At 39.4% G+C, this 24,894-nt stretch overlaps 1 long non-coding RNA gene across 1 annotated transcript in view; it reads right to left on the bottom strand.

The window, feature by feature from the left end:
- Positions 1-5,707: 5,707 nt before the first annotated feature.
- LOC309482269 overlaps positions 5,708-24,894 on the bottom strand; it is a 41,796-nt gene continuing 22,609 nt past the window's right edge. Inside the window, exon 3 of the long non-coding RNA XR_014200276.1 lies at positions 5,708-6,071. This is a non-coding gene — a long non-coding RNA (uncharacterized lncRNA). The remainder of the gene's footprint in view (positions 6,072-24,894) is intronic.

Raw genomic sequence — 24,894 nt, 5'->3', positions numbered from 1 at the left:
AAATCGTTGTACCAAAAGAGATTAAACATCCACAGGACTTTGAAACTATTTATATGAGGCACTGTAAATATAGCCCTGTGTTCTGCGGCAGAGCTTTTGTGTGAACTGCCCTTGTTTTGAACTGTGCACAGTATCCAAATAAGTAGCCGAAGAAGTGAAAGTCTGAGAACACAAGATAACTCAAGATGAGACATGGCTCATTACACAGTCTATATCTTAAAGCTGAATGGAAAATGGATATCGGATCCCCCGGTCCTCCTTTCAGTCTGCATGAGGCCCCCTGCAAGAACCCCTGTATCTTATCAGACCATCTTTTTGGCTCGGGAGCCCCAACAGAGTGCTAATCCTGCATCCCTCTGCGCACCTCAGGGCGTCACTGTGGTTTGGACCGTCCCTTCACTCTGAATTACACTCTTTGGCATTGCAACACAAGCCAGGCCACTGCTGGCTCCAGAGAATACATGGTCATGGAGCCTCACACACTCCTTTTCATATTTCTAGCTTATTCTCTGTCTCCTTTAGTAGTCTAGGCACAGTAGGTTTATCAGCAAGGGGTCAAGCAGGGATTTGCTGTTGCCGGAGATGACAAAGGTCAGACTTCTGGGAATGCACTTAGCTGAGGTGCCTGCAACCCTTCTGTTAGCGTTCACAGGGTGTCGAGCCAGACACGACATCCTGAAGAGATTGCGGCCTTGAAGGGCAGTTGCATATGTGTCAATGACATTTTAGTGAGGACATGAGTGTCCACGATATAGAAAAGGATCTTTTCAAAACACATGGCAAGTTCTTAGAAATGTACTCTTGTATTCATGTTGGTTTCACATAGTTTTCACATAACTTTGATACCAGTCTAAACACGACAACGATGTACTAAAAACCGAAACGTTTTTGCTCTGTGTTTTTCACGTACATACAACAACGTTGTCAAAACGATGCAAAAAAACACTGTACCATGGTGCCAGGCCAGTAAAGAAAAACTATGTGCCTTTGGACTGAACACGTAATACGACAGTGGGAGTCCGCGTCTGTCGTGCCTCTGTCCTCATTGACTTAAAACAGATGCGTGCGGTGGGTTTAGTGGGGGGTAATTGAGAATGAATGGGGGAAAGTCACTTTAGAGGAGGCAATGGCTCCATCGCGCTTTGATATGATCGGTTATGATTGGGTATGATTGATTTGTGCGATAAATCCCGCATCTTATTTTTGTGAGCGTACTCATCGGCCTGAATGAAAACAAATGATGACCTGAATGATGACCTTTGAAATACAGAATATAATAAAATGTGAGGACTTTGTCTCCTCATTTTAAAACACCACCGCACACCACTGATACACACATATGTATATATATATATATATATATATATATATATATATACACTGTATATATATATATATATATATATATATATATATATATATATATATATATATATATATAATTGACACACACACATATGCAGGTGTGATGTGTGCGGCTTTGGGCGGGACAAGAATGGCCATTGCCTGTCACATCAAACGACACTTCGACCCTCCTCCCTTTCCAGGTAGGGCCTAAATTAAGGCAACCTGATCTGTGTGGAACTCGCCTCTCCTGAATAGTCCTTCAAAGCAGCAGGCCTCTCTTCCATCCAAGGCCTTTGTAATGGAAACCACCTCTGTTATTTTGCCTCTTGTATTTTCAGGCAGGGCTATTATTGTTCTTATGGCCCCGGATGTGTTACCCAGACAGAATTCCCGCGTCCCGCTCCTCATTTTGCGCAAGAATTATGACCGGCGTACTCAGACCAACAGTACCATTCATTCATATTACAGAGTCGCAAACAGAAATGAGATGGTGAAATAGGCAGTTTGTGATTTTGATGAGTTGGGAAAGGTGAAACTTAAGTGATAAAGAGGCGCCTGAGGAGGTATTTTTAGAAGTGGTCAAAAGTGGCAGTCATCTTTTGGGATTACAGGGCCACAGGCCTGACAAGCCGACAGAACCTTGATCTCTCTCTCACTCAATTTACTAAGGAACAGCTGACTACTCCCTCTCCTGCAGTGGGGACTATTTTAAATGCCTCGAAACTCAAATCCTATTGTTTTGATATGAGGCTTTACTCACACTCGAGCTCGGCCGCAGATGCAGGGCTCTGGGCCGAGCGTGTTTGCGAGATGGCTTGTGCCTCTCATCACCATGGGAATGCACGTTCCCTTGCTAATTACCTGCTTGAATTGGCCCACAGAAACACTGTTAATGACACAACCTGATCTCAAAAACCTGAGACGCTCTACAGAAGGTGCAGCCTGTATACGGAGTGAGAGGTTACAGAGGGCGTCTGTTGCAGTGGCGGGGGGCTGTAGTGAAGAGAAACAGTGTGACACACTAAACCAACTGTGCAAACGCAGTTTGGTCTCCAGTTCCATATAGTCCAGTCATTTTAAGCCAAAATGGGGGTCAACCTTGAACAAATTGCAACAGAAGCAAACTCAACTGATTTTGTATGTCCTGAGTAAGGAAAAAAAAGTCCAGAAGAATCCCATTAGGGGAAAGTTTCGAAAAAGACCCAAATATAACCAATTTACGCTACCCATGAGCATTAATACATACAGGCAGGAAGAAGTACTTTAGAAACCAGCCTTTATTAATTTTTGGGGCTGTGTCCGTGGGACTGTTTCTGGGGGACGAGTCTGAGGGAAGAACAGGAGACAATGGTAAGGAGAATGCAGAAGACAAAAGGTAAGTAAAATAAAAAGGGAATCCCCAGAAACAGTCCCACGGACCCAGCCCCAAACCCCATCTCTGCAATAATAATTAATAAAGGCTGGTTTAAAGTACTTCTTCCTGCCTCTGTATTAATGCTCATGGGTAGCCTAAATGGGTTCCATTCAGACCTCAACATTAAGTATTTTACTGTTATGTGTCAACAAGATTCAACAAGATATTTTCACCTAACCCAATGTTTAGATCTGTTGTTGTATTTATGAAAATTAGCACATACATAATTAGATTATGCACCGTTTGTCCATGTTAACAAAAATTTCAAAAAACAAAAAACTATATTTGGGTCTTTTTCGAAACTTTCCCCTAATGGGATTCTTCTGGACTTTTTCCCCCTTACTCAGGACATATTGAGGATACAAAATCAGTTGAGTTTGCTTCTGTTGCAATTTGTTCAACCTTTTTTCATAAAATGACTGGACTAATAGACCAGTATGTGCCCTGTGACCATGGTGCTGGTCATAGCTGTGGTGGATGAGGTTAAGTGGTGGTGGTGATGGGAGAGTTAGGCGTTATTGTGTACTGTATTAAAGTGAAGGAAAGAACTACAATCCCATTAAGCACTGCATGACAATTGAATTAAAAACAATGGCTGCGTCCGAAATCTTGAGTAGGTACTTATTTTGATTAAGTAATTACTTCACGACCACTAAAAAAGTACATTCTATATAGTATGAATGTGTGTATGTAATCTGGACGTTCTACATTCGCCATGCTGTCATTATCATGTGACCTAGCAGTGTCACTTCACACGTCATTCACAAATCCTCTCCCGTAGTCTCATGGGATAGTAAAGTGTCCATCAGATGCACACTTCAGAATCTCACCAGAAGAAGTAGGTCATCCGGGTACTTTTTGCCTTCTCTTTTATGAGTACTGTGAATTCGGATATACTTCTTTTGTCACATACTGTTTTTCACCTACTATTTAGAAAGCATGTAATTTCGGATGCAGCCATTGTAGAGTCCGACTCGATTCACAGTGCTTCATGGGAGAGGGTGTTGCCTGCAAAGCTCTTTTGGTGTGATTTGCTGACTGCCATTCTCTGATTGGTGGAATTTTCTGTACAGCATGATGGGTAACAGTTTTTCACTAGAAATTCTGCTGTTAAACAATTATTAAAAAAAATATGCTGAAATAATGTGAACAGATGGCTTCAACAAAAGTATATACCATGAATTGTCCTCAGAGCTCACAACAGGTCTGTCTTTAAAGGTAGGTTATGGTTAAATTTTTTTTTTTTTTTTACCTCCGGAACCCGTCTGTTGCAGTATGGCAGTGGACCCTCAGTTGCAGCTGGGTTCATTAACCACAGTCTAAGAACAATAATTAGTGCTTTTGTCACAGCAGTGGTGTGTTAATGACATGCTGGGCCATTGGCCTAGTCACTGCAGAACTGTATGCATGGAGCGGCACTGCTGCCCTAACTATCAACCGCACGTGATGTTGCATCAAGCTTGGCTAAATAAATAAATAAATAAAACATACAAGAGTTGATTAACAGCCCCTAGAGCCTGGTTACTATAGTCAGCCTTTTCCACAGCTTAATTAACATGCTTTATTGCTAGATCTCCTATGGTCTAGCCTTATACCAATATTGTTTATCAATGGACAATCATTGTCAAGTTTGGTAAAAGTTGTTGTATCCATTATTATTATTATTATTGGTTAATGTTAATTTCTAAATATACATTAACATTTCAAGTTGTATAAATGTACATTATAATGTAATATGAAAAGTACCTTAATTTATTTTATAAATAACAATGATAATACAATTAAATGTAATTTATAATTGATTATGCTGATTATTATTATTATTATTATTTGTTAATTTCTTAATATAATATTTTAACTTTTCAAGTTGTATAAATGAACATTATCTAATGTATTATTTAAAAACATTAAACATAATTATTTGTATAAATTAAATTAAACTGTTTTATAATAATAATTATTATTAATGTTAATTTGTACATATAATTTTTTTTTTTTATCATTTAAAGGTCTACAACTTAACAAAATACCTAATGTATTGTGAATACACATGAATTACCCTTAATATTTTTTATACATAACATGAATCTATTTAACAAATACTGATGTTCCTTGTTAGATCATGATACCTAATGCATTTACAAATGTTATTTATTTTAAAGTGTTACCTCAAGATTGAATATAGTCCGAAACAACCCAGAATCATGGAAAGTACAGCAGTGCTCAGATATTATGAATCTTGTTCTGGGGGAAAATAAGCTTTAGGAAGGTGGCAACCTTTGATCATCACATTCATTATCGAAACTGAGTGTAAAACACATGCAGTGATCATCTGGGTATTCAGAAACCTCTTTTAATCACTATGAGGCAGAATTCATTATCAGTGTGAAGAAATAATTTCACACCTCCATTGAACTACCAGTATTCATTTTCACCTCTGGCTCAGAGAGAGCAAGACACCTGCGGTGGCATAAATAAATAAAAATCTAGATTTTATTTTTTTGAGAGAGAGACTGATAAATATAGAAAGATATTGAGATTTGTCTTTTTTTTTTGTCATGTCATGAAGTGTGGTCATGATGTGGTAAAAATATTGGCTAATACAGTCCAGAATGTTGTGTGATTTTGTCCACAATGGTAATCATTTACATAGAAAGTTATTTTTATTTGTTTCCTATCTCTCTCATATGGTTACGCATCAACATTTAGTGTGAATTGATTAGTCACAGAAGGTCTTAGAGTCAATTGTTAATCATGTAGGGCACACTCATACACACTAATATGTGTGATGTCTCCGCCCTCAAACTGATTCTGACCTGTGATAAAGGTCAGAATTTTTAAATAAAGAAATAAAACATACAAGAGTTGATTAACAGCCCCTAGAGCCTGCTTACTATCAGGAATAGTCAGCCTTTTCCACAGATTAATTAACACGCTTTATTGCTAGATCTGCTGTGGTCTAGCCTTATACCAAAATGGTTTATCAATGAACAGTCATTTTCAAGGTTGGTAACAGTTGTAGTATTTGTTTCCTATCTCTTTCTGTATGCTTGCGCATTAACATTTAGTGTAAATTGATTAGTCACAGATGGTCTTACAGTCAATTGTTAATCACGTAGGGCACACTCATACACACTAATATACGTGATGTCTACGCCCTCAAACTGATTCTGACCTGTGTGAAAAAAAAAAAAATCACACAGCTATTTACTTTTCAGCTACTCTTTATAGAAGTGATGTGATAAGTCTGCAACTTTATGAGGGATAAGCGCCATCCATTGGTCACAGTCCCGTACTGCCATTTTCACCCCTGAAAACCAGAAGATTGATTGTGTTCAAATCAATTCAGAAGCACTATGCATACAAACACAAACCTACAAGGACATCTTCAGTTAGCCAATGTACATCTGTACTCCTCAATAAAACTCTAAATCAATCTTTAAGCAAACAAACGTCACATAGCTGTAAATCCATTAGCAGATCCTGTTGCAGCACAACAATTCCTCAGTTGAGGCAGCCACACTTGCGAGGCCTTGAGAAAAGAGTTCCAGAGTCAAGGCCCATTATCCGAAGCCAGGGGTGTTTTGTCATGCAGCGCTTTTGATTCTGCAGCCCTCCCATGGGTGCCAGCGGTACGCCAGTGACCGGACGGCTGTAAATAAAGCCAGAGAGTTTTGGGTAACTCCCTCGAGGCTCCCTCTTTTCCTGTGCCACCCGCTTCAGAAGGGCAATATTATTCTGTCCCCAGGTCTGAAGAATGATTCCATTGTACTGGAGGCAGAATGCGGCCTTCCTCTGAGCCCACTTTACTGCCGCCGTTCTTTATTTAAACAGCACCGCCTTTATCTGCCCTCCACTGTACATGCTCCTGCTGTCACTCGCAGGGCTCGGCCAGCTTTGGTAGATAGGCCTTGATAAGGGTGGCGCTCTATGCAAACATGTCCCAGCATGGGGACTGGGTGACCAGCAGGAAGCATCAACAAAGAACGGGGTATTAAAAGCTCTCGACAAGTTTGATTGTTTCCCATCGTGATAATCGTAATTGTACGGTGCTTTAAAACGGCTGCCATCCTGTGCGTGCCTTTCATTGTTGCATTGTTCGGCTTTAAAGACCACCAGGGAATATTAATGAAGAACTTATTAATAATAATTAAGCATTATGCATCCATTCTGTTGAACTGTGGGTAAAAAGTGCAATGCGTAAGTATTTGAAAGTTATACGGCATGGTTTGTCGGCCATGGATGGTGCACGCCAATAATGTGTTCCTGAATGCCGATGCATTTGTGCCTTGGGGTTGCATTTGGATCTTTTGTTCACTGTTAGATAGTTTCCTGTATATCACCACACCTGTGTGTGCCCAGAAATCAGTGGAGGGTCAGACCGCCTGCCCATACATGTTAGCATTTTTCTCTCAATCAGGCAATGGCTTTGGTAATCCGGAAAAAAAAAAGACTTCGAAAAAGAAGGGATCGGCCGTCGGCCCAAATCAAAATACACTCCTGTTTTTGGTTTCTATGGAGCATGTGTGCTTGTTTCACTTGTGTGCCTATTTAAAATCTCAGATCCTGATCATTTGATTTAAATAAAATAAAAGAACATAGTGTTGCACATCAATAAGGACATTTGGCCAGTTGCTGTGGCCTATTGACACAACTCTGTCAGCATTTCTAGGTTCTCACAGGTCTAATCTGTCCTAGTTTAATCCCCCTCACATTGTTTTAAACCTGTATGAATTTCTTTCTTCTAGATATTTTGAAGAATGTTTCAGCTGTTATTGTCCATACAATGAAAGTCAATGGGGTCCAAAATGTTTAAGCTCCAAAAGGACAAAGTTAGAGTGAAATTAATCTATATAAAACTCTATTGTAATTTTCCAAAGTGGCACAATCACCTAGTATGATGAAAAAAAAAAATATATATATATATTTTTTTTTTTTTTTGCACAATGAATAAAGTAATACAGGTTTGTAAAATGTACATTTTGGAGTGAACTATTCCTTTAAGAGGAAACTAATGCCAGTCCCATATACCAGTCGAAACCAGCATTTGAAGTAGAGTCGGTTTCCTCCCAGGGGAGCTTTGATTCCACCGATTCTACTGACTGACATTGAAGTGGTATAGCCTATATACCGTAGTTCATTTCACCGATTTCTTTTCTTCCCTCTTCATGTTTAATTGCTTCCCCTGATGACAACATCTCTTATATCGCCGCATTGTACTTTAGGAAGATAGTGTTATAGCAGATATCATATTTCTGCTCAGCCTTAGCTCAATTATAACATCCTCCTACTCTCTCTGATCTATTGGCTTTACTGGAAATGGAGTTTGGCTTTACTATCAGTCCTACCAACCATGACAGTTCTGAGGGCAGGTGTATGACAAACGAGACTTAAGTACATATGACAGGACTTGTTTAGGCTTTGCCCGAGCAGTCCAGAGGAAGCCTGGCTATATTGAATAATGATTATGCAGAGAATGGAGACATGTACAGTCGGCGTTATGAGGCTACAGAACGTATGAATAGAGAGGAATGTGCCTTCTGACTGCCATTGTTTGGGGGTGCACTGGAGGTGGTGCGCAGCTGGTTTATCCATGAGGAGAAGAGCAAGCGTAGGCGGCTAATGGGATGTGTTCCCTCATGTCAGTCCTGCTGCTGCAAGAGAAGGAGGGAGGGTAGCAGGCAGTTTGCTGTGGAGCGGAACTCTTTTTAAGGAGGGATTAGCTTAAGGGAGCAAACAGGCCTATATGGGCTACTGTGGCACGTTCCGAGAACTATTATTATTAGCTCACCTAGGTACAGCAATGGAAACGTGGAATAATCATTAACAAACCCATGCGTCAATCACAACAATGCAAAGAAGGCGGAAAAAGGTAGAAGGCTGCTCATGGAGGTTATTTGAGGTGCCTTATAAAAAAATCCCACTTATATTTATACTTATATATTTTATATGTATACTTATTCATGCCAAAAAAAGACCCCCACATAGCATAAACAGCTAATATATTTTAAAACCTATGTATACTGTGTAAGAAAAATGTAAAGATTTTTGTCATTGTATACATTTTCTGGAAAATGATTTAAAATAATTACTAATCATTTATATAGTGTGTTTCCCAATCCCCAAAATATTGGTTCAAAACAACTATTTTTTCTCTGAAATTTTCTCCTGATCTGAAAATCCTGCATGTTTTGAGTAAAATGTTTACTGAACATGTTTTAACTACTAAATTAAATTAATATGTTTTGTGATACGAATGTTGAGGACGGCACATATATTTACACCAGATTTACATTATACTTGACAAATAGTCAGTTTAATGAACAAGGATTCAGCTCTCAACTCACAGAGGGGCTTGAACAGGTGAAACTGTCCAAAAAGCTCTTTTTAACACAACAAAACAGGGGTCCAAAAATATATATTGCCATGGAAAAACATGGAAAAAAAAATCTATACCATAAGACCATACCATATTATTTTGTGGTGGGGGATTATATTTACTGATTATATAAGGGAAGATTGGGTGGGATGACCCATATACTTTAACAGATGCAATGTAACAAATATACAGTGGATATCGGTTTAGCCTTAGCATCAATTAATATATAATTTTACATGAATGCACTTAGCTGCTTTGAAACAATGTGTATTGTGAAAAGCACTAAAATTAAATTGACTTGACTTGGCTGGCTTTTATTCAAAGTGACTTACATTGCATTGAAGGTATATATTTTATCAGTTCATGCATTGCCAATATAATCAGAAACATACTGATTTTGTTGTTATAGCACAATACTGAAAATTGTGTATATAATTTGACCTTGATGTGAGTTTGGATAAGGTTGAGAAGATGGTCTCCTATAAATCTTTGCAATGGCGTAATGCCATCTTGTCAGTTTTATGGTTCTCGGTAAAACCCACAAATGATATACAGTATACTGTATATGCTGGAACACCTGCAAAGGTGACGGGTTCAGAATTTAGACAAAATAACAGTGAGAGAAGAAAGCAATAAAATAATATATGTCTAGTTTTAAATTATTATTTAAGTGTACCTTAATAACTGTCAACACAGGCAACAATTGGAGATCTCGGCTATATATTACCTAGCTCAACCCACAGCTTTGGTGAAGATCGAGCTGTTGGGTCAGTGTTTTAAGAGCACATATAATGTATATTTGATTTTCTACTAAAAGGATAGATCCAAGGTGAACGCTGGTCCAGCTCTACTACATTTGCTGAAGCTGAAAATAAAAGATGGTTAGAATTTCTTTTGTTTGGCAACAGCACCATCTGGCTGTTCGTGCTTATATTCAAGAATGGCCAGAGTTTACAGTTTTTCACAATTGCTAAAACACTCAACTCCATTCTCTGAACCAAATTATATACTGATTTGTAGAATAAATAACTCTTTCTGTAAAACCTTAAACAAGTTCAGGCAGTTAGACACCATTTGCAAATCTTATGCACTCTTTTTTACAAAACTTTAAACACACTCTCACTCTCTAAAACACATTCTGCACTGTGATGAACGTGTGTTGCAAAACGCTAAACATGAGCGGTAAAAGTTAAACACAACTGCAACACAGCTGTCATCGTTTACACACAATGGCTCAAAATTGTTGTTTCTAATGATTTAAAGGGATAGTTCACTTTGAAATTAAATTTTGGTATGTTTTAGCTTACCTCAAGGGCATCCAAGATGTAGGTGTCTTTTTTTCCGCAGTAGTTTCAATTTTTATATTTTTAGGTCAAACCGTTCTTGTCTGTCAGTCATATAATGCAGGTCTATGGTCACTGTCTCAAAGAGCATGCACAGAGTCCAAATTAAAACAATTCCCCATCGTAAGTACACATTGATGGCCTAAGACACGAAACGAGCGGTTTGTGTGAGAAAACGAACAGTATTTATATCGTTTTTACCTCTTGTACACAGCCACGTCCAAGTGATCTGAGAGCGTGGGCGGGTATAGATATATACACTAGATGTCGCCTTGGCTACGGTTTCGTTCCAATGAACTGCCGTAGCTAAGGAGACTTCTATTGTATGTGTCTATACCCGCCCGCGCTCTCAGATCACTTGGACGTGGCTGTGTTCAAGAGGTAAAAACGATATAAATACTGTTCGTTTTCTCACACAAACCGCTCGTTTCGTGTCATCTCTGATTTTGAGAACTAGTGAAATAGTTTTTGAGGCATTTGTTTGATTTTGCCAGAAAGAGTCAGGAGGTTTGTGACTGTAGTTTGAAGATTCGGTTTTGCGTTACCTGTTGTGAGAAAAGTGGTCAATGAACGAGGGCAACGAGGGCATTTCTGTAATGCAATGCATAAGACTGACCTGTCAAATTGCTTTAAGTGCACATTTAGACTCAGTCATGAAAACCCACAAAAACTAGTAAGACATTCTCTTACAATTAGACATTTGAAAAATAGTGAGCAGTGCTTGCCCATGCAAAAGTCAGTTGCTGCCTGAGTGTGTTTGCGATTTTGGTTTCACACTCACATCAATTAAACAGAGTAGGAAGATTGCGTATTTGGAGTGCTGTCCGGGGGGAGGGCTCCGAGCTCGGAATTTTTGCCCAAACCCAGAGTACTCCCACCCCTGTTGTTGTAAGAGTAGTTAGGACTAGAAGTGAGGAGATAGGGTGGTGGAGGGATGCTGTTAAACTGTCAACAAACAGAGGCAAGTTTGCTGTATATATATACACCTCTTAACTCGTTGATTGGGTTGATTAACAGAGTGTGCTCCACTCATGTCTAATTAGGTTTGATTATCTGAATGTGCTCCACATGTCTTTAATTAGGTTTAATTATCTGAACGTGCTCCTCCCGAACTTTAATAAAACATAATTTAATTTAGTATTTTGTTTTTTTGTGGTTACTTGGGTTATAGGGCCCACCCCAATAAGGATTCAGTTTCTTAATTAGCCTATTAAATTAATTAATAAATACGAAATACTTAACAATAGTAATGAAGTACAATTATTCTTCATGATGTTGACATGATAGAGTCAGGTGCTTGTTTTTTGCTGGACCTCGAGCATATGAGAGCATTTCAATGGTATTCCTTGGCTGAACCACTCACTGTTGAATACGGGCAGTATTAAAGAGATATTGATGGACGGCTGATGCTCTCACGCTTCTTTTATGACATCAATAATGTCTACTGAGTAGCAACTCATGAATGCAGTAGATGCCTGAGGCTCTTCTATATACCAAGTAATAAATGGAATCATGGGAACCCAGTCACACCCATCTCCATTTTTTCCCAGCATCCCCTTGAGAGTGGTACAAAGAAGTGTGCAGACAATTCATAAACAAAGACCATTCTGAGCCAGTTCATTAAAACGAAGATTGATTAAAATCAAGACATTTTTTGAAATTGATATCGTCAACCCAGCCCTGGACACATATGACATGTTCATACCAAGACCCGCTTGCAACACATTACATTTAAAGAAATTGCATAAAGTAAAATAAAGAGCAAATGCTGAAGGATGATAAATGTTTTCACTCTCTTCATGCTGCACTTCTGCTTCCCATTATTGCATATTTTTACACAAGCTGAACTAGGGAATCTGTCTGTACTGTGACAGATTTTTCTGAGTTTTGTTTTTGAGGGGAAATCTGCTGAAAGGATTTTAACGTGTGTCTTAATATGTTAAAATGTGTTAAAACAGTACAACACTGTTACTGGTAATTCAAAGCATTATTAAATTGCCAAAATATTTAATAAACAATTAGACATGGGAGCAGGAATTTGTATACATTTTTATGATTAACAGGCGTTCCAATTCTGTGGAAATCTGCAGAGCTTTCTGAGCCTCAGCAGGTGCAGATTTCATGTGGGCCTAAAGGATATGCCTGACTGGCTGGTACCTTGTCACATTTCTGGAATATGGAAGCACCAAATAACAAGGAAAATGGTTTTATTATTTAAATTTTTTGGTCTGATACCATCTTCCAGACCTGCATCCACACAGGAGCACTATGCCTGAGCATGTGCACTTACATCGTGCCATGGCTCTGAACGGCAAGTCTTTCATTGACAACAATTTTTTTTAATTTTTTTTTTTAAGATTGAGACTGTCAGGACTAGCAGGCTCATTGTTACACATCCTATCCACAAATCAGTCACAGACCTGAGAAAAAAAAAGGGACACCCACACTTTGTTGTAATTTTACCCAACCTCCATCTGCATTCATTTGAAGTGTCACGGGTGAAATAATACACCAGCCTCAACTTCTTTGTGATCCACTGATTCTCTTTCTTTCTCTCACACTCTTTTTGTGTAGACACAAAGAACTGAAAGGGGAAATACTGTCTGTCTTAGTGATGCTACTTTGAGAAGGAGGGTATTGCTGTGATTGTAGAGATAACAGAAAGAAGTGTAGCTGGATACTACACTTATGCATTCACTTCTTTAAAAATGAATGCCAACAAGTAATCAAAGAGCAAAGAGCACAGCAGGATGATAGTGTTCCCTTGACAAAAGTGTTCTCTTGTTCTTGGTCTACCTAGCATGCATGAGCCTATGAAAGCCCAGCAGGCACCGGACGTCAATATGACGTCATATTGACGTCAACATCCAACGTCGGAGATTGTTGCCCTTCAACAAGGAACCAAACCCCCAATCGCTCCCTGGGCGCCACAGCAAAAATGGCTTCCCACTGCTCCGGGTGTGTTCACAGTGTGTGTGTTCAATACTTACTGCTGTGTGTGTGCACTTGGAAGGGTGAATTGCAGAGCACAAATTTCAAGTATGGGATGGACACCATACTCGGCTTCACGTCCCGTCACTTTATATGAACACAGAGTACTCTCAGCTTGTATCCAAATGTCTCATAAGGTAAACACAGTTGTACCAATTTTGTACCTATAAAAATGCCAATTAGTACATCAAAATAAAACCAGCCAGCTAATATTTGTATTTATTGCAGCGGTTTACACTGTTTTTCTATCACAAGTGTGTGAAATGTCTTACAAATGTACTTGATGAGATCGTTAAATTTACTCAAGATATCATACTCATAGGATGAAATTTCTGTTATCTTTTACTCACCCTCATGTCTTTTCATGACACACCGACAAGAACACCGGCAAGGACACAGACACACCGGCACGGACACACCGGCACGGACACGGACACACCGACACGTTCACACCGACACGGACAGCGGCACGGGCACACCAGCACGGGCACACCGGCACGGGCACACCGGTACGGATACACCAGCATGGGTACACCAACACAAACACCGGTACGGGCACAACGGTACGGGCACACCGGCACGGATACACCGGCATGGGTACACCAACACAAACACCAGCACGGGCACAATGGTACGGACACCAGGACAGACACGGGCACACCGACATGGGACACACCGGCACGGGCACACCGTCATGGATACACCGGCGTGGGTACACCGACACAAACACCGGCACGGACACCAGTACAGACACGGGCACACCAACATGGGACACACCGGCACGGGCACACCGGCACGGATACACCGCCATGGGTACACCGACACAAACACTGGCACGGGCACAATGGCACGGACACCAGGACAGACACGGGCACACGGACACTGGCACGGACACCAACACGACACGGATGGGCACACCGGCACGGACACATCGGCACGGACACATCGGCACGGACACACCGACACGGACACTGGCATGGACACACCGGCACGGACACACCGACACGGACACCGGCACAAGCACAGACACACTGACATGGACACACCGGCATGGGCACCAGTAGGACACCGACACCGTCACGGACACACAGACACACCGGCACGGACACACTGACACGGACACCGGCACAAGCACCGACACGGACACACCAGCACGGGCACCGGTACGAACACACCGACACGGACACCGGCACAGACACACCGGCACATACACACTGGCATGGACACCGACACGGACACCAGCATGGACACCGGCACAGGAGCACTGGCACACCGTGACATTTTTTCACGAGAATCACGATTCTTTTGCACGTTGGTTTTACTATTTTGCAAGTGACTGAGCATTATATTTTTTTTATATAGACTGTATTTAACAGAAGCATTCAAGAAAGAAATTAAATGAACAAATATAAAAATAAAACACTACATAGACTTCACTGAATAAATTATACATTGATACTTATTAAAGCTACTATTAAAGTTATAAGAGCAGTGAGTGATTTTCTCTTTGTTTTTTATTGTTTTATTAACATTAAAAAAACATTTTGTTCCCCCAAAAAGGATTGTCATTATTTATTCACTCAAGTTGTTTTAATCACAGATAAGTTTATTTCTTCTGTTGAAAATAAAAGTTATTTTGAAGAATGTGGTTAACCAAACAGTTGCTGGTCCCCAGTGACTTCCATAGTATATTTTCCTACTATGAAAGTCAATGGGGACCAGCAACTGGTCGCCACATTCTTCAAAATATCTTCTTTTGTGTTCAGCACAAGAAAGAAATTAATACAGGTTTGGAACAACATTAAAGCAAGTAAATAAGGACAGAATTTTCATTTTTGGGTGAACTATCCCTTTGAGGACAAGCGGCAGCATGTTTACTATTAGGCTACGGTCACTTTAAGACCGGCACGCATCTAATATACACGCATATGACACGCACCCAATTTTCTCTCAAATATTTGCTTTCACTTTAGACATAATCAACTGTGTTTATGTAAACCTTGTGTGTATTTGACAGTATTAACCAAATAAAACTCTAAAGATAACTTAGTCCAGTAACCAGGCGCTGTTTGAGAGGCCTTTAAGTGAATGTGTGCTCAGAAAAGCCCATGTTAGAAGAACAGAGCGTCAACACGTACGTTAGAATTTGATGTTGTGTGGACGTCACCATTATGATGTCAAACAGATGTTGCAACTTAAATTTAACCAAATATCAACATTCTATGAGGTTGTGTGCCTGTTGGGAGGGTCTCAGGCTTCAAAATGGGTTTTATGATCAGCAGAAACCAAATCTTCTAAACAGCTTCTGCAAGATAATTGTGATAAACCAAAAGAAAAACTCCTCCCATTGTTGGTTCAGTGACTTTCAGTGTCTTTTAACCCACTATTCACAATTTTATCTAGTAATTTTACCTTCACACACAAAGCTGAATTCATTGTTATTTATTAATGTGTCCACTCATAATGGATATGTGCATAACTAGCTACAGAGAAACCATTAAAATGATGAATTGCGGAAGAAGAGTCCTGACCAGAGTCATTAACCTAAACCCTATCTACCAAATGTCATTCCTCCTTATTATCACAAGTGCTCCAAATTTCAAATTGTGTTTGTGACAATTAATCAATCAATCACATCACATTAGAAAAATGTTCCTCAAAACTAATGCGATAATTCACTAAAGCAGTGACTCAGAGGCAAAAATGTTGTTGTTGTCCATAACCATGACCTTTTTTTTTTTTTGTTGATTTACTGGATAAGGAATAAGGATAAGGGTTTTTAAAAATAGTTTTTACTCACAATTTCTACCTGATAACATCTGGAGTTTGACATAACAATATGTATATTCATTTCAAATTCAAATTCTTCAAAGAAAAAAATGAGTTGTAGAGGGGGTGAATTTCAGTCGTTTTTGCATATTTTAATGCGTATTTTGTCTTTATTTTAAATCCTTATAAGTCATCTTGAGGCCACCTTAAGCCAGGTTTAGCCTACACTGTTTGATTTTGGCCACGATTTGCCTGTCAAATTTGGAGAATCCTAAAAGATTCCTCTGATCCGGTGCCAAAATCTGAAGTCGGATGTTTACCGACAGCCGATTAATGAGCATTGCGATCAAATTTTACCTCCAACAACATTCTGGCAGTGTCAGAAATTTTGAGGCGCCATCCTGCAGTTTGACTTCTATGACAACTATCAAATCAAAAACTATCAAATACAATTTTTTTTTTTTTTTTTTTTTTTTTTAAATGAAAAAAAAAATGATCAAAAATAATGCTAGAAATGTATTTGTTTGCTAGTTACTGTTTGCACAGTCACTGAACATGTCACGAATTTATGATGTAAAAGTCCGGACAAGTCTTCATGTGTGCATTCATTCTTGACTGCCGTACAGTCTGACATTAAAGACATCTGAGATGTGACATGGATTATAGTGGGGATCCTGTTCGTACAGTCTGACAAGCAATAGTCGTTAAGGACTATTATAAATCGTACAGTGTACACCCGGCTTTAGAAGTTTGCTAAAGGGATAGTTCACTTTGAAATTAATGTTTGGTATGTTTTAGCTTACCTCAAGGGCATCCAAGATGTAGGTGTCTTTTTTTCCACAGTAGTTTCAATTTTTATATTTTTAGGTCAAACCGTTCTTGTCTGTCAGTCATATAATGCAGGTCCATGGTCACTGTCTCAAAGAGCATGCACAGAGTCCAAATTAAAACAATTCCCCGTCGTCCAAATTAAACAATTCCCCATCGTAAGTACACATTGATGGCCTAAGACACGAAACGAGCGGTTTGTGTGAGAAAACGAACAGTATTTATATCTTATACACAGCCATGTCCGAGTGATCTGATCTGACGTGTACGCAGACTGGTGCATAGATATATACACTAGATGTCGCCTTAAAGACATTCGTTCCAATGAACTGCCGTAGACAAGGCGTCATCTAGTGTGTATATATATCTATGCACCAGTCTGCGTACACGTCAGATCAGATCACTCGGACATGGCTGTGTATAAGATATAAATACTGTTCGTTTTCTCACACAAACCGCTCGTTTCGTGTCTTAGGCCATCAATGTGTACTTACGATGGGGAATTGTTTAATTTGGACGATGGGGAATTGTTTTAATTTGGACTCTGTGCTTGTGTTTTGAGACAGTGACCATAGACCTGCATTATATGACTGACAGACAAGAACGGTTTGACCTAAAAATATCAAAATTGAAACTACTGCAGAAAAAAAGACACCTACATCTTGGATGCCCTTGAGGTAAGCTAAAACATACCAAAAATTAATTTCAAAGTGAACTATCCCTTAAGGCCTCCTAGTGGGCCCCGGACCCAGAAAGAAATGTAAAGGGACAGTTTGCACGAAAAATACAATTCATCTTTTATTCACCCTCATGTCAACCTGTAAAAGCAGATATTTTGGTGAAAAAAACCCCAGAAATTTTTCCAAATATCTTTTTGGGTGAAATAACACTTGAACTGGGAGGCCTCAACTCTGTTTAGCAAACGCTGCAGGGTGACACCTGCTGGATTAAAATAAAAACCTAGGCTGAACAAACAATACAATCAAATACAGCTAATTTTAAAGCTACACCGTGTAGGATTTTCTCCCATCTAGCGGTGAAATTGTATATGACTACCACTACTAACTGAATATTACTTCTAGCCCCTCCCATTCTGAGGGTGTTTTAACTCCTACGGTGGCCGTATTATGAGTAATCTCCCCCTTGCATTCGTCACGGTGCCACTGAGTGTAAAAATGCGAAAGGCGAAGATTTAATTTGCAGGTATGTCCCTCTTTGGCTAATGTATTTTCAAGATGGAGGCGCAAAATGGCTTCCGCCATTCGAGCGACTCGCTCGTATGTATTCTAAATGGCAGATTCTACGCTTACGAGAATACTTGATTAGTTGGTAGAAGTAATTACAAATTAATGAGCAAATGTCATTTTGAAAGAACAAAGTGTTTTTTGCTAAGAATCAACTTAAAAAATGACACACTGTAGCTTTAAGTCAAATTCAACAAGCCAACATGATACTCAAGCTTTATTTAAAAACCTCTAGGCAGAACTGGATGTTCTGTGTAATGAATAAACAGGCGAGGTTAGCTAAATGGAAACATCTATACGGTCACGGAGGCAACAAATCTGTGAATTCTATTGCGCCCACCCTGCATCCCGCCTCTGCATTGGCATCCCAGTGGGTTGTAATACATTTAAATGCATTAACCCTTCATCATTCCCCCTCCAAACACACACACACACACACACACACACACACACACACACACACACACACACACACACACACACACACACACACACACACACACACACACACATTTTGAGGGGCTTAATTGATTGCTTGTTAACATGCTGCTCCTTTTAAATCAGCATGATGGTGGTCTCCAGCCAGGAGTTAATTCTGCACAGAGTAAGCAACCTTGAACACCTTGTTAATGAAGGATTTAGCCTTAATTGTATTATTTTGCTCAATTAGTGCTTCTCCAGCACATTCTGATCTGCCTAAAGGACACATGGGCCAGTTTCATGTTTTGATCTGCTTCATGGCCTACATTTTTTTTTACCTCTTTAAAGTTACTTCTAAAAAATATGACTGTTCGGGAAGACACGCTCAAATAGCTATTTGACCTGTTTTATATTTCTTTCTTACATCTGTTTATATTAATAAGCAGCAGAAGAGCTTGGCTCTAAGCTGTGTTTTGGGCTTTGGAGGGCTTCAACGTTCAAGGTCTAAGCTAAAGGCAAAAAAACAGACTATGTTTACTTTGCTTTGTTCTCTTTTTCTTCAATAATATCCTGCAGGTGACCTGCAGCTTTATCCCCAATTAAAATCCTCACAACCATCTCTACAAAAACATATTTTTGTACAGAAGAGAATTCAAAGGTGCATTTAGAAATGTACAGTGTCCCTAAATTTAAATTTGCATACCTCCCTGCTACACAATATGACATTGTTTATGACAATATGAGTGAATCATGGTTCATTTATTATTTAATATTTAATTAATGCATTTTTTTTTTATAAGGCTACTGATATGACTTCATCTTCATCGAATGTACAGTACATGAGCATTTTCCACGAGTCGGCTACAGCTGATTTTATGTTTACAACTTTTTTAATGAGGAACATTGAAGAAAAAAATGGAGAGCAGCTCTCTGTTTTGGTTGATGTGCACATTGGGATGTTATCACCTGTGTGGATTTTGGATGGTGTCTGTTTTGTTACTGCAGAGACCCTCAGGGAAGTGTGAATGTGACAGGAAGATTTACCTCAATAAATCATCAGGGCATAATTATTATCCCGACAAGCAAAAGATGATGTAAAACAGGACACGACAGCTATGATAAAAACAGATGGACAGTGGTGTAGAAAGAAATATGCTCACACATGCCAAAGACACATTCAGACAAACTAGCGCAGACAGCTCATCAATCCCCAAGTTTAAACACATAGTTTGGTTTTCATAAAAAAAAATTCTGACAATGGTATGATGCCCCCAGCATCTAATTACACTACATAAACATTTCACAATTTATAAAAGGAACAAATTAATTTTGACCACAAGGTGGTGCTCTTTCTCTATGGCAAAACTTCTCAGAGGCTAATCTTGTTGCCTATTCACAAACTTCCTCAGATGTCAAAAATAAGAACGTATCTAGGTCAGCAGCTACGAAAACTAAAATTATTTCCCTCTTTCATTTTACATGCCAGTACAATTTCATTTCCCATGCCATAAAGCATCTGCCAATCCTCTGTGTTTGTGTCTGAATCCAGAGACGTATAACGTTTCTTCCGAGTGTCAGGTATGGTGCACTAGAGAAAATGGCTTCTGAGAATTAATGTATTTTAGCGAGAGCACTGTGAAGACTGGAGTAACTATATTACTAATCTGTTATTTTACTGACATTTTAATCAAAAGCAATTATGGAGAAACCTGTCTAGGCTAGGGCATAACACACACACGCACACGTCTGGTTAGCTGTTCACTGGTTCCAAACTGTATATTCTGTCCCCTTACACTAACCTGACCCCTAAACCTACCCATCACACAAAGCTTACTGCATTTTAAAATTTTCCAAAAAACTCATTCTGTATGATTTATAAGCTTGTTTCCTCATGGGGACCTCAATTTAGTCCCAGCGGTGAGGAGTCCACGTGAGTCAGTGCAGTCCCAAGCACAACAAGCACACACACACACACACACACACACGCACGCACACGAGCTGGCCAAAATACAATTACAATAACTTGAAAATCAGATTTTACTAACTGACATTTTACTTATCATGTCATTCGTTTTTGCACTCGCATTTATTTGTTTGTAAGTTTAAAAAGCACAAATAAAGTCGGTATGTGTGGGTGGAATGAATTTACAAAATTATACATTTTACATCCTTTCACACACTGTGGCATTCATCTAAGTTAGGCTCTTGAAGTGGATACTGACAGGCCTTTTTATTGAACGTTTCCTAGTCAGCCAGCTTCGCACTGAGCCGCTGCTGCCTGCCTCTCAGGCCTCCTCCAGCGCTCCACAGTGGGAGACCCACTCCAGCTGAGAAACAGCTGCCTTTACCACAGTTACACTGCCATACCTCCGCACTGCTGTCTGCAAATCACACTGGGATAAGGGCTGTCCTATATACAGAGAAAAGGGCTTTAATGGACAGAAGAGGCAAAAAGGCACATAGGCATTGGTCAGATCATGATCATTTCAGCAAATGGCAATAATTAGAATCTCAATGAGAGCAAGCGGCACTATACTTCGGAGGTTTATGTCTATTCTGGGTATACACATCTCGCTCACTTACATACCATTAAAGGGTTAAGTGCATTTTCACCCTGGCAGCTTGACAACATAATGACAACACAGTCAACAGCCAAAGGAGACTGAACATTCATGCTGTTTACAAAGTGCCATTTAAGTTTGTTTTGTTGCCGTAATATATTTTTTAGTGTTCGATGGGCTGTAATCATGATCTAATCAAAGAGATTCACTGTTCCAAAGCGTACGGACGTTCTGGACCTCCACTTTCCATTAAAAGTACAACTGAAGTCCGAAGATTAAATTGTGTGCTTGATTAAACAATGGAATTAATTAAACTGAAATGCCAGACAAGAGACTATTGCCTTCCTTCAATCATCCTAATTGTACTTGATGTGGTTCTGGCTATTAGCAACTGGAGAACAAGGTGCTTGCAAATTATGTGTGCGGCTCACCCTGTGGTCTGTGTGGGTCCTAAGGCCCCAGTATTGTGATGTGGACACTATACTGTCAAAGAGCACCGTCCTTCGGATGAGACGTTAAACCGAGGTCCTGACTCTCTGTGGTCACAAAAAATCCCAGGATGTCTTTCGAAAGAGTAGGGGTATAACCCCAGGCATCCTGGCCAAATTTGCCCAGTGGCCTCTGTCCATCATGGCCTACTAATCATCCCCATATACTAATTGGCTTCATCATTCTGTCTCTCCTCCACCATTAAGCTGGTGTGTGGTGCGCGTTCTGGTGCAATATGGCTGCCATCGCATGATCCAGGTGGATGCCACACATTGGTGGTGGTTGAGGAGATTCCCCCTTCTAAAGCGCTTTGAGTGCCGAGAAAAGCACTATATAAATGTAATGAAATATTATTAGTATTAAGTGTGTGAAAAATGGTTGTGGTGGGTCAGTGACAGTCTGATCTACAGCCAGACTGCCAGACCGCCAGACCCAAGACCCATGGTGGCTGTGAGGGACGACCCCCAAGAGAGGAACAAATGGGATTTATTTACAATTTACTACAGGATTTGTACGCTGGCAATTGTCTCCTTAAACCAGCACAACTACCTACATAATTTTAGGGTTGCACGACTATGATGAAAATTATGATTCCGTCATGGCAACTCTTGGAGTGTTTGGCATGGGAATATGACAATGTTGATATGTTTGGTCTTGGAGGAATAGATATTCTACGCTACTGCTGCTGCTGTTGGGTATTGCTGCTGCAGATCAAGTATTAGACTTGCTACTGCCAATACATACACGACATTCTGCTGTAAGCAAGTAAGACACGCTGCTGCTGTACAATATAGTATACATGAATTACCCATAGCAGATCTATACAGGTGGAGCTGGGGAAGGTGGAGGGTTTCTGAAAGCGCGCTGCAACTGCTACAGCAAATGCTGACCAAGTATTTGAAGGTTGAGCAGCGAGCTCATTGGCTACTGATACAGCAGGAACCAATCAGCTGTGCCCTAAAGAGAATGATGTGATTGCAAGCATATAGAGTTAAGGACCTATCAACATGTGCCATCTAGAGTTTCATGACAGAACTTTGAACTTTGTATTCCCCTGATACTTAATTATAAAATATAAAAAATCTTATTTTGTGTGGGGCAACTGCATGCCATATTCTTTACGCAGCCTACACATCCAAAACAAGCTGAGAACTGTGTCCCTGAATGATTATATTGCTGTTTTATCAGTAAATCAATTGAATAAAGCAAATAGCTTCAAAAAATTATAATCTTTGCATTATATTATAATCAACATAACCAATTAAAATCATTGAAGTGTAAATGGTTTGACTTTTCATAATTAGTTAACTGTGGAAACCACTAATTTTGCAGCTCTACAATATGTCATGTATAAAGTTCTCTTTGTTCCAAATGGTTTCAAATCCAAACCCCACCTCAGTAGAAGCCAAAACAACCACATCTATTAGAGATGAGTCAATCACAGTCACCCAGTGTCACATGACTATGACTCCTCCCCTGCTGCCTACGGCTCATGCTAAGAGACTGATGAAAAATGTATTTCTTACACATTTATAATTCAAACAGCCATAGCCAGCAAGTAGATCAGGCAGATGACCCTCCTGTCCCAGTACCCCCTGAACCATAGGATAGATATACGTGATTATAAAGCAAATTCTCAGCAGATTTTAGAAGACATGCTCTCTGAAGTACTGCTCTTTTATATATTTTATATCTTATATATGACATTATATATTCACTATTTAAAAGTTTGGGACTGGTAAGATTTAAAGTTTTTGAAAGTTTTTGAAAGAAGTCTCTTTATATTCCCCAAGGCTAAATTTATTTGATCAAAATGCAGTTAAAAACAGAAATATATTGAAAAAATATTACAATTTAAAATAAATGTTTTCTATTTTAAAATGTAATTTATTCCTGTGATGGCGAAGCTGGATTTTCAGCATCACTACTTTTCAGTCTTCAGTGTCACATGATCCTTCAGAAATCATTCTAATACTGATTTGGTACTCAAGAAACATTTCTTATTATTATTAATGTTGAAAACAGTTGTGCTGCTTAGTATTTTTGTGAAAACCAGAATACCTTTTTTTTCAGGATTCACTCTTCTTCACTTCAAGTCCAAAAGAACAGAATTGTTTGAACTATAAATATTTTGTAACATTATGTCTTTACTGTCACTTTAATTTAATAGAACCTTGATGAATACAATTAGAAATTTTTTTTTTTTTTAATTACTGACCCCAAACTTTCAAATGGTAGTATCTATATCATTAGAATAGTTAACATGTTATGTAATATAATAGTTAGGGCCCGAGCACCGATGGTGTGAGGACCCTCTTGGAATTGCTCTGTTTATTATTATTATTCTTCTCCGCATTTAATTGCATTTTTGAGGGCCTAAACATGCTCGAAAACTCACAAAACTTTGCACACGCGTCAGAACTGGCGAAAATTTACATCTGATATAGGTTTCAGAATTGGACGGGGCAAAATGGCTCGATAGCGCCACCTATAAAAGTTCAACGGAGTGCGCCTCCCGCAACGTTCCACGTACGTGCACGAAATTCGGTACATACATGTAATCACCTAATACCTACAAAAAAGTCTCTTGGAGCATAGCCCTAAACACAACAGGAAGTCAGCCATTTTGAACTTCCTCTCAGATTTTTGTGCAGTTTTTGCCATTTTCATGCCTCGTACTTTAACGAACTCCTCCTACAGTTTTAATCTGATCATCTTCAAATTTGGTGAGTGTAATCTTAAGGCCTTTGCGACGTTAAATTGCGAAGATCTTGAGTTTTCGTCGAAGGGCGGGTCCTCGGCGGCCTGACAAATTTCGATGTTTCGCCATGAAACAGGAAGTTGCTGTAACTCAGGCATGGAATGTCCAATCTGCCCCGAACTTCACACGTTTGATAAGCGTTCTGTCCTGAACACATGACCATGCTCATATTCAGTTATAGTCATAGCGCCACCTGCTGGCAACAGGAAGTGACATGTTTAACACTGTTATGGACTCCTAATAACATATAAAAAAGTGCCAGCAAGTGCTAAACATGCTAACAACATACTAGAAGCATGCTAAAACATGCTAGCAAACTCTTAGCTAAGTGCTAAAGCATGCTATTTT

Source organism: Leuciscus leuciscus, assembly GCF_965113295.1.
Source record: "Leuciscus leuciscus genome assembly, chromosome: 19".
NCBI classification, from domain to species: Eukaryota; Metazoa; Chordata; class Actinopteri; order Cypriniformes; family Leuciscidae; genus Leuciscus; species Leuciscus leuciscus.
The sequence above is the reverse complement of the archived record's forward strand: the minus strand, read 5'-3'. Positions and strand labels throughout refer to the sequence as shown.